Source organism: Astatotilapia calliptera, chromosome 20, assembly GCF_964374335.1.
Source record: "Astatotilapia calliptera chromosome 20, fAstCal68.1, whole genome shotgun sequence".
In the NCBI taxonomy this organism is placed as follows: Eukaryota; Metazoa; Chordata; class Actinopteri; order Cichliformes; family Cichlidae; genus Astatotilapia; species Astatotilapia calliptera.
Window position 1 is genome coordinate 3,019,754 of NC_137441.1, and position 14,667 is coordinate 3,034,420.

Sequence of the window (14,667 nt, forward strand, 5' to 3'; positions counted from 1 at the left end):
GGGCCGATGGCGCGATATGGCAGCCTCGCTTCTGTCAGTCTGCCCCAGGGCAGCTGTGGCTACAACCGTAGCTGCCTCCACCAGTGTGTGAATGTGAGAGTGACTGAATAGTGCTATTGTAAAGCGCTTTGGGTGCCTTGAAAAGCGCTATATAAATCCACTCCATTATTATTGTTATTATTAAATTACTTACGAGTTTAATTTGTCAGCAACTTTCTGCCAGCCCTCTCTCCTTGCTTTTGCAGCCCTTGCAGTGTTCCCTTGCGTTCTGATTAAACTCTGAAACTCCTGAAATCCCTCACTCAAGGGTTCTTGCTCTGCTGCCGAAAAATACCGAGCCGAGCGCGCTCCTTCGACATTTTCGCCGATCAATCAGAGGGTTGCCGATCAATGTTTCTACTATCGATGCGTAGCCCCTTTTACGACACCCAGTGATCTCACGTTACTTCATCCAGCTGTACTAATCGTCAACAACAGGTGTGTTCGGAGAACCGGATTAGCGAGCTCACGGTTAGCGCGATGATTTGGTCTTGGATGTGTCATTTGATCTTGGATGTAGTATGCGACGTACGAAGAACGGGCCCCAGGAGTGGGAAAGAAACTTTGCAGCAAATTAAAATGTAGTGTAACAGAGGGAAAGCCAATACAGGAGAAATATGCTCTGCCTTTCTTGTCCCTGTCAGGACTCTTGCTGCAGCATTTTAACTGAAGGGAGTTAAATATAGAAGAGAATTCAAACAAAGGCTTAGTCTATGCACAGATTTGACATGAATTCAGCAAGCACAGTGTAGGTGCCTTGGTTTAGGATCATCATGGTCCTGGATCTTCAACCCATTGTTTGAATTTTGTTTTGAATTTGTTGTCTGTGAAGGTTGAATTTGTTATGTACTTCTTTGAATGTATAAGGTAATTTGTTCTAGTTTCGGAACATGTCACATTTTGAGTGCCTTCAAGTTCAATTTACAGTTCCCTAATTTCTGGTCTGTTCATGTCTGTCCTAGTTTCACCTCTATATCTTTTTCTCCCCTATCCAAGTGTCAAGCCCTTATGTCTTAGTTTCATTCTCTGTGTGTAACTTCTTATTTTATTTTGATTTTTATTTTTGATATCAAAATCATTTGCTAAATTAACACAGTTTGTCAAATACAGAATTTACAGAAAATCTTGAAAGAAAGGTAAAATCTTTATTTCTCATGAGTTTTACTTTACATGTAATTTCACAGGAAATAGTGCTTGTGTATTTGTATGTGAGAGGAGAAGACACTTTTATGTGGAAATGGAGTTCATAATGTTAATTTGTTTAGAAGAAATTAATTTAAATAAAGAGTTTTTCAGAAAGAAATTGGAACATAGTTTACTTAAAGGACAACTGAGCAAAAGTGGAAAGTGAAAAGGAAAAACCAATTGAAGTTATTTGGCATTATGAGATCAAAATGATCCTGGATTTGAGAAAAAATCATTTTTCTTAGTGGTTCCATTGTACAGTGGATCTCACAAACAGTATCAAAGGCAGTTTCCTCTCCTCCTCTTGTGTCCTTACACAACTTGTGTTGTATTACCTCATCAATCTGTAGCTGTGATAGCAGTTCCTTCTTCTGAATCTTGGAACACTAAGCTACTAATTGTTTTCCTGTTAGCCTGGATGCTGGGTATTGAAAATTGCATAGGCCCAACATCCTCTTCATCTAACCCCTTACTTGCGTAGTCGCATTCCAGTCTCAAAACAAACTCAGCTGATGTTGATAAAAAACTAAGGGACAAGAAGATTTTATCTGTCTCCAGCAATGTTGTTTTTTCGTTTGAGAAACCATGTTTTGTCTGCGAAAATGTTTGTTATTTATAGCAGTACACCAGAAAGCATGTGACGATATAAAGCCAGCTGTGTCATTGCTTGAGTGGGTCCTCTCCAAGTCCTTTTGGTTTTGGTTTAAAAATGTGACATGATAACAGCAAGCACATGCTTTTAGTATTGAGATTCTGGGATTCATTTAAAAAAGATCGTACAGGTATAGGACATGATTCATAAGACATATTTAAGAATTGTTTAAAAATAGCAAAAACCCATTGTGTTAAAACAGATGGTACTAAATTGCCAGACCTCTGCCAGAGTAAGAAACAGCTTCTATCTGACAGCTATCACTGAACTGAACGCTGTCACCCTACTGTCCCCCATGTGACATTGCAGCTTTCGTAATAAGAAGCTTTACATTTACTTTTTATAATTCGCTTCACACTGGTCACAAGCATTCTCTATTCATTCTGTGCGCTTTTTTCAGTTATGTACCTTCTTTCTGTCATGAATTGCTGTGTGGCAGGCTGGAGATTGGACCCAAATGCAGGACTCATGGCAACATTGGCAGCTTTATCGAGGCTGTAAAAACTCTTAATACCGAAAACAAAACTGAAAACAATGAACTAGAAATACCAACTTAAATCTAAACATTAAGACACTGGGAAACAGCACTGGGAACTACAAGGAGCACACAAGAAAAAAACACAGCATCCTGGGCGGACGACGAGACAACAAGCAGGGAATGACAGAGGACTAAAATACACAGCGGGGTAATCAGTAAACGGTACACGGAAGGGAAACACAGCTGGGACTAATTGGGCAGGATGAGACCAGGGAGCAAAACAGTATACACTGACATAAGACATGGACCTTCAAAGTAAAACGGGAAGCACACCGACTGAATTTACAGACACAGACTCAGAGATGCAATACTAATATGGTGCAGAGGAAAGACAAGAACACGGATGACTTAAACAGGAGACATGGGACCAGGGCAGGCATAGAGACAGAGACTAGATACTAAACAGAGGGAGCACAGAAACCAAAACCTAAGAACTAACAAATCTTAACAAGAATTAAATGGAAACTGTCAAGGTCATGAGTCTGTTGACTAAGGGTCTTGTGTTTATTAATATTATACTATTTTCTTGTTTACACTGGTTATGTATTCTGTTAAGGTTTTCCCAATTAAATTTTGGTTTTGTGTTCCCTCTCGTTAGTGTCGAGTCATCCCTACCCATGTGTTTCCTCTGTTTTCTGTCTGCGTACATTTCCTGTTTTACTTTGAAGGTCTGTGTCTGTTGTCTCCTCATGTCAATTAGGATCAGCTGTGCCTCACTGTCACGGTCCTGGGTCTTATGACCCAGTGTTTTGAGTTTCAGTTCTTTTGATGCTGTTAGTGTATGTTCTAGCTTATTATGTTTCCTATGTGCATCTGTTTATCAGTTCCCCCTTGTATTGTCATACCCTGTGAAGTCTCCCTTGCCCTTCGCTTCGTGTGTTTCTTATCTATTTGTCTTATGTTGTTAGGTCTGCGTTTCATTAGATTTCCTGTTTTATTTTGAAGGGTTCCTGTGTCCCTAGGTTCTATGTTGTTACTGTTACGCTCCCCTTGTCACGTCGTTATGTTCATGTGTGTCAGCTGTTTCCCCATGTGTTCCCACTTCCCTCATTATCCTCCGGTGTGTATTTAGTCCGCGTGCTTTCAGTCATTCGTTGTCAGTTCGTCTGCTCATCCATGTCTCATCTCCAGGTATCTCTGTCAGTTCACTATGGTTAAGGTTTTTCATGTTTTGTTATTAGTTTACCCAGTTTAGGTTATTGTTTAGTTTTCACCGATGCCCTATTATTTTGTACCCTCGTTGCTAGCCTCAATAAACGGCTTGTTTTGTTATCCACACCACATTTTGGTCTGCATTTGAGTCCTCCTCTGCAACACATACGGTCTGCCCCAGCCAGACCGTGACACCTCACTGCTGTTTTGCCATTCCTCATTCTCCTCTGTGGTATTTAGTGATATATAGTGTGTGTTTACCTGTGCTCGTTGTCGGTTCATCTGCATTTCTCGTTTTTTCTCCGCGTCTCATCCCTGTGATTCTCCCTGCATGTCATCCCATGTTTCACCCAGCAAATTATTATTTCAGTGTTGTTTAGCTAGCTCTCCCACTTCAGTTTATTTCTTAGTTTCCATTCTGTGTCACAGTCTGGCGAGGGCAGACTGTAGGGGTTGACAAAAAGACCCAAAATGCAGACTCCAAGGAACAGGGAACAGAACTTGAATGTTAACAAAAGGCGAGCCGTTTAATATGGCTAGTAGAAAAGGTACAAACAAAGGGCAAGGCAAACTGAAGCAAAATTAACACAAACCTAAACTGGGGAATCTAAACAAACAATAAGAAAAACCTAGACAAGAAACTTGGAAGCATGGCATGGCATGGCATGGGAAACATGGTGTGGACAACAGACGACCTGACAATCACACACTGAAAACAGAGGACTTAAATACAGGGGACGAAAACACAAGGAGTCTAATAACCAAATGAACTTAGATAACCTAATGAACAAAATAGACTCAAACTTAAAACGCTGGGTCAAAAGACCCAGGATCATGACAGAGCCCCCCCTTCAAGGGCGGATTCCAGACGCCCAAAACCATGAACAAAGAAAAGAAGCAACAAGAAAACAAACATGAAACAAAATGAAAACAACCCACCCAGGGCAGGCGGTGGGGGTCCAGGATGGAGGGCCTGAAACAAAACCACAAAAAACAAAGAATCTGAAGCACTCAGTCAAAACACAAGGACTTAAGAGTCCGAGACCCTGTTTCAGGAGGGCGACCATGATCTCGGCAGAAAAGGAGTGAATGGCGAAACGGTTCAGGTGGCCGCCCCGGAGGTCGACAGCAAAACAAAAGAAAGTTCAAAAGTTCAGGAGGCCGACCAGGAGGCCAACGGTCCAGCAGTCCAAAATCCATGAGCTCAGGGGGCCGACCCGGAGGTTGAGAGCACAGCAGGTCAGAGGTCAAAAGTTCAGGGGGCCGACCCGGAGGGCAACGATGTCCAGCTGACGGCCCGGAAAGCGGCCGGCGATCCCGAGGGGCAAAACGAGGCTTGGGCGACAGCAACACAGCCGCAGAACCAGGCGAGGCCGACATAGAAACAGAGGCCGAAGCTGGACCAGGCGGAGGCGAAGCAGGAACAGAGGCCGAGGCTGGACCCGACGACGGCGAAGCAGGAGCTGAGGCCGAGGCCGGACCAGGCGAAGCAGAAGCTGAGGTCGAAGCCGGACCAGGCGAAGCACAGGCAGAAGCTGGACCAGACGAGGCAGAAACAGAGGCCGAAGCCGGACCAGACGAGGCAGAAGCAGAGGCCGAAGCCGGACCAGGCGAAGCAGAAGCTGAGGCCGAAGCTGGACCAGGCGGAGGCGAAGCAGGAACAGAGGCCGAGGCTGGACCTGACGATGGCGAAGCAGGAGCTGAGGCCGAGGCTGGACCAGGTGACAGCAAAGCAGGAGCAGGACCAGGTGACAGCGAAGCAGGAGCAGGACCAGGCGAGGCAGAAGCAGAGGCCGGACCAGGCGAGGCAGCAGCAGAGGCCGGACCAGGCGAGGCAGCAGCAGAGGCCGGAACAGGCAAGGCAGCAGCAAAGGCTGGACCAGGCGTAGCAGAAGCAGAGGCTGGACCAGGCGTAGCAGAAGCAGACTCTGATGAAGACTCGGACGAGGCCGGACCAGGCGTAGCAGAAGCAGAGGCTGGACCAGGCGTAGCAGAAGCAGAGTCTGATGAAGACTCGGACGAGGCTGGACCAGGCGTAGCAGAAGCAGAACCAGGTGACAGTGTGACAGTAAGATGGCCCCAACTGCCCGCGTGCTCAGTGAATACCTCAGGCAGCAGAAAACCAAGAATGAGGAGTAAGAGGAGGCACCATCATGGAAGCACAGGCCCCTACACGGTATGTTCCAACTGCAGATAGCGGAGGTGGCTGATATCCAGAAATTGTACCAGTGGCTGGACAAAGCCAGACTGAAAGACAGCACAGAGGCACTAATCATGGCAGCACAGGAACAAGCTCTGAGCACAAGATCCATAGAGGCTGGGGTCTATCACACCAGGCAAGACCCCAGGTGCAGGCTGTGTAAAGATGCCCCTGAGACAATCCAGCACATAACAGCTGTGTGTAAGATGCTAGCAGGGCATAAAAGGAACGCCATAACCGGCCGGCATAGTATACAGAAACATCTGTGCCAAATACGGCCTGGAAGTCCCGAATTACCGAGCTAAGATCTTGTAGGACTTCCTCTGGTAGAGGAACCGAGCTTGAAGGATAGACCACCCACAGGGGCGAGTGGGGAATGTGTGTGCGTGTGTGTGTGGACTCCCTTGGGGTGGTGTCTGAGAGGCGGATGTTGTCCAAGATAGAGACACTGCTGAATAATATCTCCCACCCACTCCATGACATGCTGGCTAGTCACAGGAGCAAATTCAGTGAGAGACTGAGGTTTCCAAAAAAGCACTACTGAACGACACAGGAAATCATTCCTGTGTCCTCCATCTAATACACTGTAAACACTGCAATAGTTACACCCTTTTTACACAGATGCTCTTTTCTACTCTGTAATATTCTTGTCAATTTTCTTGATATTCATTGAAAATCACATCTGCTAATTCTTGATATTCATAATTGAGTGAGTTGTATATATTTGTGCCATTTCTTAAATTTGTAAAATCTGTAGAATAGAATAGAATAGAATAGAATTCAACTTTATTGTCATTGCACATGCACAGGTACAGGGCAACGAAATGCAGTTTGCATCCATCCAGAAGTGCTTTAGTGATATAGATATATTACAATATATATTAGCAATAATATAGATATGTGAGTATATTACAGAAATGGGTCTATTATGGTATGTTATAATGTACACGGTATGAAGTATGTTGTGAATATTCTATAACTATAAGTATGTACAGGCTGTAGTGAGTACAAGCTATGTACAGGATATGAACAGGATATAAATATGAAAAACTATACAGAATATGAAATAAATAACTTTACAGAATCTGGGATATACAGCTATACAGAAATGGGAACTATGCAAGTTGTAAACAGTTGTAGGATTAAAGATTATCGAATGTACAGAATGATTATTTACACAGAGCTATACAGTAGTGCAGTTAAGGTAAGTGAGGGTGTAGATAGTTTCTACAGAGGCTATATAAAGTGCTAGTGGTTGTGAGTGGTGGTTCAGTCCATGTTATTATTGTGTTTGAGGGTACAGTTGTCCATTGTGGGTGTGTGTATGTTCAGTCCATGAGTTTAACGTGGGTCAGATGTCAGGAGGCAGAGTTCAGGAGTCTGACAGCTGTGGGGAAGAAGCTGTTCCGGTACCTGGTGGTCTTAGTCCGGAGGCTCCTGTGGCGCCTCCCAGAGGGCAGGAGGGTGAAGAGTCCATGTGATGGGTGACTGGGGTCTTTGATGATTTTCCCAGCCCTTTTCAGACACCGCTTCCTGTAGATGTCTTTTATGGCAGGAAGTGGTGCTCCGGCGATGCGCTGGGCAGTTTTCACGACCCTCTGCAACGCCTTCCGGTCCGAGGCAGAGCAGTTCCCGTACCAGACTGTTATACAGTTGGTCAGGATGCTCTCGATGGTGCAGCGATAGAAGTTCACCAGGATGTCTGAGGACAGGTGGTTCTTCCTCAGAGTCCTCAAGAAGAAGAGGCGCTGGTGAGCCTTCTTGACCAGCTTGGAGCAGTTGGTCGTCCAGGTGAGATCCTCGGAGATGTGGACTCCCAGGAACTTGAAGCTGCTCACACGCTCCACAGCCGTCCCCTTAATGTGGATGGGTGGATGTGGGTCAGCATTCCTCCTGTAGTCCACGATGAGCTCCTTGGTCTTCTCGGTGTTAAGCAGCAGGTTGTTTCTGTCGCACCACTCAGCCAGACGATCCACCTCCTCCCTGTAGGCGGCCTCATCGTTGTCACTGATGAGGCCAATCACCGTGGTGTCATCTGCAAACTTAATGATGGTGTTGGAACCATCAGCAGGTCTGCAGTCGTGGGTGAAGAGGGAGTAGAGGAAAGGGCTCATCACACAGCCTTGTGGTACACCGGTGTTCATTGTGATGGTAGATGAGCAGCGGTTATCCAGCCAGACATGTTGGGGGCGGTTGGTCAGGAAGTCCAGTAACCATTTGCAGATGAGGGAACTGATAACCAGGTCTGTCAGTTTCCTGATGAGTTGTGAGGGGTGGATTGTATTGAATGCTGAACTGAAGTCTATAAACAGCATTCTGGCGTAGGTGTTGTTGTTGTCCAGGTGTGAGAGGACAGAGTGCATTGCGATGGAGACTGCATCCTCTGTGCTCCTGTTCCGGCGGTATGCGAATTGGTGGGGGTCCAGGGTGGGGGGGAGACAGGATTTGAAGTGTGCTAGGACCAGTCGCTCTAAGCACTTAGTGATGATGGGGGTGAGTGCTACTGGGCGGTAATCATTGAGGCAAGATGGGTTGGAGTTTTTGGGTATCGGGACGATGGAGGTGGATTTGAAGCAGGCCGGTACCACAGCGTGGGCCAAGGACAGATTGAATATGTCTGTGAGCACTCCTGCAAGCTCCCCAGAACACGCTCTGAGAACACGCCCGGGGATGCCATCAGGGCCTGCAGCCTTGTGGACATTGATCCTGCTCAGCACCGCTCCTACATCGGTGGGGGAGAGAGTCATAGGTTGGTGGTCTGGCGTCATGTCTGCTTTGGTTGTGGTTGTGGGGTTCCCTCGCTCAAAACGAGCATAAAAGTTGTTGAGCTCGTTGAGGAAGGAGACATCAGAGGATGCGGGGGAGGGTTTGGTGGTCCTGTAGTCTGTGATGGTCTGGAGTCCTTGCCACATGCGTCGGGGGTTGGAGTTGGAGAAGTGTTCTTCTACCTTCTTTTTGTAATGGTGTTTGGCTTTTTTGATGCCCTTCTTTAGATTAGCCCTGGCTGTACTGTAGGCGTGTGCATCTCCTGACCTAAAGGCAGTGTTGCGGGCCTTCAGGAGGAGACGAACATCCCGGTTCATCCAAGGCTTCTGGTTGGGGTACATGGTGATCCATTTCTGGGTGGTGACACTGTCTGTGGTTTTGGAGATGTAATCCAGTACAGATGAGGCGTACTGGTCCAGGTCTGTGTGGGTGAACATATTCCAGTCTGTGTTTTTAAATCTGTCCTGGAGCACTGCGTCTGTCCCCTCTGGCCACACTTTAATTGTCCTCACAGCAGGTTTCACACGTTGGATGAGTGGTGAATACCGAGGTGTGAGGAACAGGGAGAGATGGTCCGATTGTCCAATGTGGGGGAGGGGTGTGGCTTTGTAGGCTCCAGCCAGGTTGGAATACACATGGTCTAAAGTCTTGTCTCCTCTGGTGTGGCAGGAGACATGTTGGTGGAATCTGGGGAGGACTGTCTTTAAGTTGGTGTGGTTGAAGTCGCCAGCAACAATAAAAGCAGCCTCGGGGTGTTTATTCTGGTGTTTGTTAATGGCTGCAGAAAGTTCTTTCATGGCCAACCTAGCATTAGCGTCGGGGGGTATATACACGGCAGTGAGTATGATCGAAGTGAATTCTCTGGGGAGATAATAAGGTCTGCATTTGACCATTAAAAACTCTGCATTAGGTGAGCAGTGACTCTCAGTAGTAGTGGAGTTCATGCACCAAGCATTGTTAATATAAATGCACAAACCTCCACCTCTGGTCTTGCCGGAGTCATCTGCTAGCCTGTCGGCTCGGTGTGTGTGGCGTCCTGCTAACTCGATAGCATTGTCCGGGCAGCTGTTGTTCAGCCATGTTTCGGTGAAAAACATGACATTTGAGTCCATAATCCGTCTGTTGTTAGTGATGGAGAGCCGTATCTCATCCATTTTGTTTGCCAGAGAACGGACATTGGCGAGAAAAATACTGGGTAAAGGCAGCCGGTGTGGTGTTAGCTTTAGCTTAGCCCGTAGCCCTCCGCGCCTACCTCGCCTTTGTTTACGATCTCGGCGCCGTCTGCGTGCACTTCCGCCCAGCCGGGGAGAGTGGGCAGCCTCCGGTGTTCTGGAGATCTCTGGGATGAGTCGGAGATCGGCGATAAAACTGTTGGAGTTGTGAGTCCAGATGTCCAGAAGCTCTTGTCTGCTGTAGGTCAGCAACGCACAGCAATTCTGGACGAATAATCCGGTTAAAAGTAGATAAAAAACCGCTAAATAGCAGATTCTGGAGAGACACTGAGCCTCGCGTTGTTCACGCGTTGTTCACGCGCCGCCATCTTGGATGACCAAAAATGTAATGTATTGTTTAAATAGTTTAGTCTGCCACTGTTACTGTTTTAAAAATTTATTTTTGTGACAACTGTAACCCAAATAATTTCCTTAGGGATTAAAGTATTCTGATTCTGATTGTTTCAGGATACATGACCTACTATTATCCAATGGCACATCTGCTACCTTAACCTTTGCTCGTTTTCTCCTCCTCTTCTTTTCTCTTTTTTCTAAACTGAGCTGATTGCTTTAACCTTTTCTTGTTCATCTTCCATTGGTTTTCATTTCAAACTCCAATATCAACACCCATCCACCAACCCGAGAATCACCACAACATAACCTAGCACACCTACACCTTAGTGCACAGGTTCGGTTTGTATAGGGTTGTTTTTCTCTGATTTTGCACAACCCAGGAAAAAATAATCAATACATAATGGGCTTGGATTTACAACATTATGAATGAAATGCTCTATTTGGAAGTAGCCCACCCTCCTCAATACAATGACAAATGATTGCCATGATGTCGGGGCAGCACGGGTGAGAGCAACTTTTTTTGCTGATGCCGATGATGCCGCATGGGGAAACGGCTCATGTCGCCTATATCAAAAACCTCCACTGCCTGTGAATAAATAGACTGTGGGGGTTTAATGACAACCCCTACTCGCTAGATCATCTGCTAACCCTTGTTGTTAGTGAAGGCCGTCATAGTTAAAGAGTCTTTCATAGTTATTCTTGTACTAACCTTGTTTTTTCTACTCTCAGTAATCCTTCAGACGTCTGTTTCCACACTGCCATAAACTGCCTTGTTCAGTCACTGCTGCTCACAGTTTCACCACTTTGCTCACCTGCCTACCTACCTGCCCTGTTCACTGACAACCACGGATCTGTGTACTGGACTTCCTTCACTCCTCACCCGGAGCACCTACCCCTCTATGCTTCGCCCCCACCTGCGAAAAGTAAGACTGTTTGCAAATTGCCACTTTCACTCTAGATCAGTGTCTGGAATTCCTTCTAACTCCTGTTTCCCTCGTTTCAGTGACTCTGAGAATCCTGCCTTGTAATTACCCTTTTCCCCGAACTACGGAGTTCCTGCACTGGATGTTACCCAATGTCGGGGTCCCAGGCTTCTGTCCTCACCAACCAAAGAGCTCATTCAAAGGACTCTCTTACAGTTCACTTAGTGACTGCCTAGCTCATGATTCACAGTTCAGCACTCTTGTGACTCTCATAGTGCTGTTCAAGTGCATCATAACTATTATTCTAGTTCATAGTGTATCATAGAATTACTTTGCGCTGTGGGTTCATAGTTTGCTTTATTGTCTCTCGCTCTTAGTTCATGGCTAACTCGCTAAGTGCTTGTTGCATTTGTTTTTGCTTTTTGTCACATATTGCTCTCTGTAATAAAAGTCACACACACACATTCTCTGTGCCTCTGAGTGTTGGTTACACTTGAGTCCATTCTCCCATGTTGGCCATGGGAGAATGGAGCCTGACGTTACCCATGCTGCTGGATCTCCCAAACCTCCACAGCACACTTTTTTTTGAGACAACTTAATGACACCCAAATACCAGAGAGGCAAATAGTAAATGAACTGGTTCTTATATAATTCTTTTCTACTCTGTCTGAGCATTCAAGTGATTTACAAAACTTGCCTTATTCACTCAAGAACTTCCTTTTATTCTCTTTCTACAGAAGTGCTTTCTATGTAGCATTCACACACATTCATACTCTGATGGATGCACCAGAGAGCAACTTGCGGTTAACATCTTGCTCTAGGATATTTTCCAGGCCTCTGGTAGAGGACCCGAGCTTGAAGGATAGTCCACCCACAGGGGCGAGCGGGGAATGTGTGTGTGTGTGGAGAGAGAGCGAGAGAGATGAAAATGGCTAACAAATAACCATTATAATTCGTCATACATTGAGGATAGGAGACAAATCAACAATCAACAATGGCTAATTAGCCAAGTGGTGGCTAAAAACATAAACAGAAGTTTTCACTACCCTTACTAATTAATGTTATCTTGTTGTATCTCTGTTGGGGTCAGTGCTATCCTCCATGCAGCAGGCTGAGGGTCAGAGATGCCAACAGACTAAATAAACTGATTGGCAAGGTAAGCAATGCTGTGGGGATGGAGCTGGACTCCCTTAGGGTGGTGTCTGAGAGGCAGATGTTGTCCAAGATATAGATATTTGATAGATAGATATTTGACATACAGACAGGGATCAACCCTCCATGTGCCTACAGGCACACTAGACCACTTGGGACAACCACAGTCCCCGTAGAGTTTTCCAGTCAGCAAACCGTCTATACCCTGCCAGTCCTGCTGGGCAACACCAATTAGGCAACTTGCTGCCAGTCATGCATGTCAGCAAATCCCCTATATGCAGAGCACCAGAGCTGTTTAGAGATGTTTGAAGGGGCGGGTGCTTAAAGTTAAAAAGGGGCACATAGAACCAGGCTGAATAACAACAATTCACATTCATCAAGAATCTGATACGGAATCACATCACACTATATCACTGTCATCAGGTGGGGACAATGCAAAGCAAACACAGCCTATGTTTTACCTGATGGGGTACAATGTTGCTTTTGAGAGATTGCTGCTGATAGTGGCGGAGGGCAGGGTTGTGCTGATCTGAGACTGTAGACATTAAAAAGCCCATAGAAGAGATGGTAGCTGACTAAAGAAGTGTTATGAAATAATAATAAAATGCAAAGATTGGCGACAGTGCTTGGATCCAGAATCCTTCCCTTATTATTTATAAGGCAGAAAGCTTATTAAATGTTTAAAGTGTAGAGATGCAATAATTCTCATGCTGTAAATCACCATTTTGTCATATTTCAAATATAAATCTAATATAATCTGTGTCCTAATGTATTTTATTTTAAAATACAGTGTGCATTATCGTAATTATAATAATCTATAATTGTGTGGATATGTGCTCATGAGGGTATAGTCCCCCAGTGTATTCCAAAACTGCTTTTACGCAGACAGAGGGGGTTGTAAGTAATCCAGAAAAGTTGGACCACCTGTAGGAATTAGTAGCACCAGCTTTCAAGGCTTGACCAACCTTCATTGCTGCAGAACACCTTTAAATTCTTAACCCATTTTGTGTTCCCCAAAAAAGGCCTTTTTGTACAATTCTGAAATGTACATTATTTTTCAGTTTTGGTTAACCTTGCTTTTTTAACCTTTGGCAGTTGAATTCTTACCTTTGTATCATTTCAAGCTATTTATTGGACCTAATGACTTGAATTGCAATGAATAACTGGAAAAATTGGGGTGTTCTCTGAAACTTTTGACTGGCATCATATAGTCAGGTAAATAATTAATTTTGTAAGTTTGCTTATTAGCAAAGAGATGAACAGTCTATAATTTAAACGCCATGTTTATTTGAGCAGTTTTCGTCAGAACAATAACAAAAAAATCCAGAAAAATGCATTTCAGAAAAGTTATAAATTAATTTGCATTTTTAAGAATGAAATAAGTATTTGATCGCTTTGCAAAATGTGCTTTAGTACTTGGTGGCAAAATCTTTACTGGGAATCACAGAGGTCCCCGGGGGGGGGGGGGGCGGGGGTTGTCCCACTCCTCTTTGCAGATCCTCTCCAAGTCTTTAATGTTTCATGGCTGATGTTTGGTTACTCAAACCTTCATCTCACTCCACAGATTTTCTATGGGATTAAGGCCTGGAGACTGTCTAGGCCACTCCAAGACCTTAATATTCTTCTTCATGAACCAAGTTCCTCCGAAGTAGTTCTGGGCTTGTTCCACACCATTATCATTATAATTGAACCTCTACTAGATCTTTCACTGAGCTCCAGACCGAGGGAGATTTGCAGTTATTTTATGGTTCTTCCATTTTCGAATAATCACACCAACTTCTCACCCAGCTGCTTGACGATGGTCTTGTAGCTCATTCCAGCCTTGTGTAGGTCCACAATCTTGTCCCTGAGATCCTGGGCAAGTTCTTTGGTCTTGGCCAAGATAAATAGATTGATTGCTTCTATGGACACCTGTCTTTTATACAGGTAATGAGTTGAGAAGGCTCCCAATGTGAGCTATTTTTATATATACAATATAGCTGCATACGATTAAATATCCTTGCTGTATATCTGGGTGGTGTGGATCAGTGAATCAATGTCTTGTTCACTCTTGGCATACCGCTTGATGTATGTATCAGTGTAGAAAAGGTGGATGACAATTGCTCCAAAGCCAGTCTTGTCAATGATCTCACTGAGGGGGTTAAGGCCTATGCAGAGCAGTGGGGACAGCACACCTCCAAGGTAAACCCCACACTTGATGGTGACCTGTGCTCAAACAGACAGAAGTCCTGATTCCTGATAAAGGCTCTTAGGATCCCGCTGATCTTGTAAAATTCTAGGCATTACAGGATCCAAGTATATACATAGTTGTGGTAAGACTACACGTCTTTGGAACGGGAGTCGTGGGTTTGACTCCCAACCATCTGTGTCCAGTAAGGGTCCCTAGGCTAGACCCCCCCCCCATTCTAACAAAGCCTAACTTGAACACGAGAAAGAGACATAAATATGAAGACATACTGGCTCGGAGGTCCAAAATCAGGTGTTGAGAAACCAGG

General features: G+C 45.1%; 1 long non-coding RNA gene across 1 annotated transcript in view; it reads left to right on the forward strand.

Moving 5' to 3' along the window:
• The window catches only part of LOC145423319 (uncharacterized), a 412,017-nt gene that overhangs the window by 977 nt on the left and 396,373 nt on the right, over positions 1-14,667 (forward strand). The window lies entirely within an intron of this gene.